The following is a 6,349-nucleotide window of genomic DNA, read 5'->3' on the forward strand; positions in this document are numbered from 1 at the left end:
CTAACTCCTGACTCTTTAATCAGCAGTCAAGTCTTTGCATTTCTACCTCACACCTTTCCTATATGCCCCCTTCTATCTTCTGATAATGCTGCCACCCTGGTCCCTGCCCTCATCACTTCATGTCCAGGCTACTGCAAGAGCCTCCTGATGGATCTCCCTGCCACAAGTCTGTCCCTGATCCAGTCCATGGCACTCTCAGCTGTTCAATTGAGCCTCCTCTGTCTGAGGTCTAGTCATGTCACCTCCCTTGTCACTAAACTCCAGTGGTTTCCCATTCTAGAATCAAATATAAAATCCTATTAGGTTTTCTAAACTCTTCCTAACCTGGCTGCCTCTTACCTTTCCCATCATTCTGCACTACTTTAACACACCAACAATCTATCTCCTCACTCCAAGCATTTCTACCTGTTTTGCCTCATGCCTGGAACTCTCTCCTTCCTCCTGCTCATTTCCTGGCTTCCTTCAGGTCCCACCTAAAATCTCATCTCCATTCAGCAAAAACTTTGCCCCCATCCCCCTTAATCCTAGAACTGACCTTTTGCTGATTAACTCCAACTTGTCCTGCCTACATATTGTTTGTACATTGCTAGGTGCCTGCTGTTGTCTCCCACTGACTGAACTCCTTGAGAGTAGAGGCTGATTTTCCCTATCTTTGTATCTGCACCACTTAGCACAGTGCCTGGCATACAGAAGGTGCTTAAAAATGCTTGGTGACTTACCCTCAATAAGAGTGAATGAATGAGAACATGGATGGAAGGTCGGTGGTTGTTCAGTCATTTCATTCGTGTCGGACTCTTCTGTGACCCCATTTAGGGTATTCTTGGCAGAGATACTAGAGTGGTTTGCCATTTTCTTCTCCATTTCATTTTATGGATAAGGAAACTGAAGCTGACCAAGTTCTGTGACTTATTATTGCTAATAACCTGACTGGCACTGCAAGAAATAGTGACTTTCTCTTGTCAAGATATTCAGAGACACTCTATTTTTCAGAGCTAAATCCAAGCAACCAAGCTGTGCCCTGAGCTTGGCATAACAGTGATCCTCTGTGGTCATCATCTGGGTGATCTCACCCTCTGGCAAAATCATATAATTATTGTATTGCTTTGACAAACACCAGGTGTTCTCTGAGCTCAGACAAGCACCAGACAAGTACTCATGTTCTGGTCATGAAGTGTTGTTATGAGTCAAACTTGTCACATTGGTGCTATTACCTCTCACAGACCTGAGCTCAAATCCAAGTTCAGGCACTTGCTAGCTGTGTGACCCTGGGCAAGTCACTTCACCCTAGTTTCCACATCTATAAAAGAGGGTCTATAACAGCACCTGCTTCCCAGATTGTTGTGAGGAGCAGATGAGACAGTCCTTGTAAAGTACTCAGCCCTGCCTGGAACACAGGAAGCTCCCCCTAAACGTTAGCTCTTAGTTTTACTGAGCCCATCCACCAGACAACGGGCATTTCCCAGGCACAGCTACATGCTCTCCACGTCTCCTGGTTTCCCTCGGGTCAGTCTCCTTGACGGAGGAACCAGACACAAAGGAACACGGCCTCGCCCTGGCCGGCACCCCCTTGACCTCTCCTGCTGCCCCGGGCCCACTCGTGTCCTGCTCCTCCTGGAAGCCCCAGGGAGCCGAGCCAGCGGTCCACGCATCCAGCCCCAGCCCCTGGTTTCCCTCCTCAGAGCCGAGGCTTCCCTGTGTGTTTTCGTCACTTCCTGCCGGAAGATATCAGTGGACAGGAAGCATTTCATTAGAGCCGCGGCCTGTTGCGCCTGGCTGCCGGAGTGGGAGACAGCGCGGATGGAGTAGCCTCGGAGGAGCCTCAGGACCCCTCGAGGTCTGGGACCCCACGCCTGGTGACTCTCCGTGGGTTCTGAGGCTGGGAAGACCACGCACGAGGTAAGGCGAGGAGCGGAGGGGACGTGGCTCCTGGCGGGAAGGGGCGGGGCCGACAGGGAGGCAGTACCGCATTCCAGGCCGGGGGAGGGGCCGAGCCCCAGGCATGCGCAGAAGGCGCCTCAGCCTCCAGACTACCATTCCCAGAAGGCCGTGCTCACCTCTCCAAGCCTAAGGGCGGGAGGACTGGACTTCCATCTTACTGCGACACTTCCGCTTCCTTTTTTCTCCGCCTCTTTCATGCTTGCTAATTCCCGCTTCTCCTTCTCTGTGCTGAGCTGACGTGTGACGGGGTGAGCGGGGGCCGAAAGCGGGGCCGGGCCCAGGCGGATCCGATGCGGGGTGCGGCGGGATCGGAGCACCGGGGGTTTATTGGGGAGCACCCGGAGAACGGGAGGAGCGTCCGCCAGAGGAGGAAGGAAGCCCGGGCGGGGTCTCAGAGTTCGGGGGGGGCGGGGTGGAGGCCGAGCAGGAGGAGATGGAGCCTGGGGGCGGATTCTAATCCTCCTTCATTCACGCCCGCATCCCCTGCCCCCTCCCTGATCTTCCCTTAATGGAGAAGTGGGAATGTCTGGTTTGAGCAGGGCAGACCCCCAGCGTGACCTTCATTCTCCTGCTTCTCCTTTCCTCCCCAGCTCTACCTTCGGTGGCCTCTGCTGTGCCCCAGGAGGACAGCCTGGAGGAAGAGGGAATGGCTCCTGCCCTGACAGCCAGGCCCAGGAAGGTGAGTGTCACTTGCCGTTTTCCTGAACTAGCGTCTCAGGCCAGAGACAGTGGGATGGGTTTCTTTGTCCTGTGGTGTAACACTAGAAATTGTGGGCATCGAGAATCATATAACTACAGACACTGTCCTCTCCACACACACAAAAAACCCTAATTACATTTACTTTTTGTTGTTGTTTTTTTAAATTTTGTGTTCTAAATTCTTTAGCTCCTTCCAATCCTTTCCCCACCCATTGAGAAGGCAAACAATAGGACGCCCATTTTTCCTGGGAAGTAATGCAAAACATTTCCATATTAACCCTGATCCAAAAAAATGGAAGAAAGATGAGAGTGAAAAAGAATGTTCTTTAATCCTCATTCAAAGTTAATCAGTTCTCTCTTTGTTTTTTGTAATTGGACCTTTAAACTTTTCATGGATCATTGTATTCATCAAAGTAGCTGAGTCTTTCACAGTTGATTATTACTGCTGTTACTGTGCACAGTCTATTCCCAGTTCTCATTTTTCACATTTATTGATTTTATTTTTAATTTATGGGATAAAACAAGCATTTTTATAACACATAGTGTAATAAAAAATATAATTGCATATGAAATTGCAAATTTGTTACGTTCAACTCGTTATTCCTTTTAAATACAACAGTACCATGCACTTTTTTTCTTTTTTTCTCCCCCTCCCTCCACATGGCTACCATTAGACACAATTAGATGTGTGTGTGTTTGTGTCTGTGTGTGTGTATGCATGTATTTGTGTATATATATAGTATATACATATATATGTGTACCTATGTAAAATTATTCTATATATACTTTTATTTATCAGTTCTTTTTCTGGATGCAGATAGTGTCTTCATATATCCTTCATAGTCAATTTGGGTATTTATAGTAGTCAAAATAAGTTCTTAATTCAAATTTGTTCTTAAAACAATATTGCTGTTAGTATATACGGTGTTCCCTTGGTTCTGCTCGTTTCATTCTTCATTATTATGTGTAAGTCTTTCTGTGTTTTTGTAATATCATTGTGCTTATCGTTTCTTATACTATAGTAGTGTTCTATCCCAATCATATACCACAGCTTGTTCAGCCATTCCCTTATTGATGGGCATCCTCTCAATTTCCAGTTCTTTGTCACCCGAAAAAGAGTTGTTGTAAATATTTTTGTACGTGTGGGTCCTTTTTCCTTTCTTAAGATCTCTTTGGGATACAGACCTAGCAGTGGTATAGCTGGATCAAAACATATGCAGTTTTATAGCCCTTTAGGCATGTTTCCAAATTGCTTTCTAGAATGCTTGGATTGGGGCCTTGGTTGCTGATCTGTGCTGTGGCTAAGAGGCTCCTTCTGGCTTGTCCAGATGCCACGTGTTCCCTTTTACCCAAGTGGGAGAGATCTTTCCTGAAGTCCTTCTAAATTATCTTAAACTGTAAAATTGTTTCACTCAGTCTTTTTGTAGGTTCTGTCACTCTAGAATCTGTTGAGAGGCTTGATTTAACGTTATTTCTGAAGGAAACTGGGGAGAACTGAGGCAACTTCCTTACTTCTCTCTACCATCTTGGTATAATCTCTTAAAGACGAAAACAAGTCCTTGAAAGCTAGAATTGGGCAAGTGAAATTGAATAACGTTAGAAGACACCTGGAAGTAATTAAAAAAAATTAGAACGTGGAACATCTCATTAGAGAAATAATGGAGAATAGATCAAGGAGAGACAATATAAGAATTGTCAAACTACCTCAAAGTTATGATCAAAAAGCTAATCTGGATACACTATTACAAATAATTATTAAGGAAAATTGCCCTGAAATTTTAGAACAAGAGGGTTATGTAGAAATAGAAAAAAAATCTATCGTTCGCCACCTGAAAGAGATCCCAGATAGAAAACTTACCAGAATGTCATAGTCAAGTTTCAAAACTCCTAGGTTAAGGAGAAAATATTGCAAGCAAGAAAAATAATTTTAATACTGTGGGAATATACTTTTTCACAAAACCTAGGAGCTTCAACACTAAAAGACCATGGGTCTTGGAACATTATGTTTAGAAGAGCAAAGAGCTGGGGCTATTCCAAGAATCATTTACCCTGCAAGGTTGAGTATAGTCCTGAATGAAAAAAAAAAGTGGTCATTTGACGAACTGAAAGACTACAGGATTTGTAAGGAAAAGACCAGAACTCAGTAGAAAATGTGATATTAAAGATCTGAGGAAATAAAAGGCACACTTGAAAGACTATAAGGCACTCCTAATGTCAAACTGTTTCTTTATAATATGTGAAAATGGTATGAATATTCTTAAAACTGTCATTATTACTAAGGTAGTTTGAAAGAAGGGTTGGAGCTGTGTATGAAGGGGTGATTCTAACAAAATTGGGCAGGAAAAGGTAAAAAGGAGCAATTTTCTCATAAAAATGAGGCATGAAAGGAAGAGGATACAGGGGAAGCTGGTAAGGGTGGAGGGCTGATAATTTTGGAACCTTTGAAGAGAAAACATTGTACATCTGGAGGGATGTAGAAGTCTTCTGAACTTGCAGAGAAGTGAGAAAACTGGGGGACAGGCTGAGAGAGGCACTTTTAGAAGGATGCAGGGAGAAGATAAGGGAAGGGAAGGTCTGTTGGAGGGGTGTGTAGATCAAGATTAGGAGGGTAAAGGGGTAAAAAGAGGCTGAGAAGAAGAGTAAAGATAAGATGGAGAGAAATTCAAAAAGTAATTATAAACTTTGAATGTGAATGGGATGAACTCACCTATAAAATGGAAATGGATAGCAGGCTTTATTAAAAATCAGAATCCAGCAATATGTTGTTTACAGGAAACACATTCAAGAATGAGAGATATACACAGAGTGAAAATGGAGGCTTGGAGTAGAATTTGTCACGCTTCAGCTGCTACCAAAAAGGTAGGGGTAGCAATTATGATCTCAAAGTTATGGCTAAAATAGATTTTAATAAAAAGCGCCACAGTAAATGCATTCATTTAAATTTTCCTTTTAATTTTAAACTTAAATACAAAATAAGGAAAGGAAAGAAAACATTGCCATGTGCATAGTAGAACATGAGAAGATTTAAAATATAAAAATGAATTTCCATTTCAAGCAAGCCTGTGAAAGAAATACTACTCATTTGTGTTTGGAGCTGTCCTTTTTTTCTTTGCTTCCTTGTATGTTTTGTGCCTTGCACTTTTTATCTAGATATATACATATGTACATTCATGTGTATCTATGTAAGACCATATTATATTTGTTTTTTTCCCCTAATAAATTCTACTCCTGATCATTATTTTATGTTTTTATGTATCTCTTACATCCTATCCCTCCTGACTCCTGCATTATTTCTATATGCTCCCTTGCCCTTCTATTCCTTAACCTACTTAATTCTATTCTTCGAAGGATCCCTCCCTTATCCTCTCTCCCTGCCACTCTAAAGATATCTCCCTTATCCTCTACCCCCTCCCTATAATGTTGGCCTTATTTCTTTCCGATAGCCTTCTAAATTTTTATGTACCATTCCCTCTTTAACCCATTGCTAGTGAGAATAGGGTTCCAGAACTACCAGCCCTCCTTCCCTATCTAATTTCTTTGTGTCAATTCTTCCTCTTGCGCTTCATTTGTAAAAGATGATTACTCTTTTTTAGTTTTTCCTATATGGTTTTACTTTTTAAAATCACTTCATACTCAGCTCTGCCACAGTCTTTCTTTCGAACTACCCAATTAGTACTAACAATCTTAGGCATTTGTTTTACATTTCCACATA

General features: G+C 43.0%; 1 long non-coding RNA gene across 2 annotated transcripts; it reads left to right on the top strand.

Moving 5' to 3' along the window:
• Positions 1–1,702: 1,702 nt before the first annotated feature.
• On the top strand, positions 1,703–5,549 carry LOC114049298. 2 transcript variants are annotated; one of them, XR_003569849.1, is made up of 3 exons: positions 1,703–1,896; positions 2,529–2,617; positions 5,410–5,549. It is a non-coding gene; the product is annotated as an uncharacterized LOC114049298 (long non-coding RNA). The 2 variants fall into 2 exon arrangements; XR_003569848.1 differs by lacking the exon at positions 1,703–1,896 and adding an exon at positions 2,121–2,186.
• Positions 5,550–6,349: the final 800 nt, after the last annotated feature.

The sequence above is a fragment of the Vombatus ursinus genome, unplaced genomic scaffold, assembly GCF_900497805.2.
Source record: "Vombatus ursinus unplaced genomic scaffold, bare-nosed wombat genome assembly UNPS02003092.1, whole genome shotgun sequence".
Lineage (NCBI taxonomy): Eukaryota > Metazoa > Chordata > Mammalia > Diprotodontia > Vombatidae > Vombatus > Vombatus ursinus.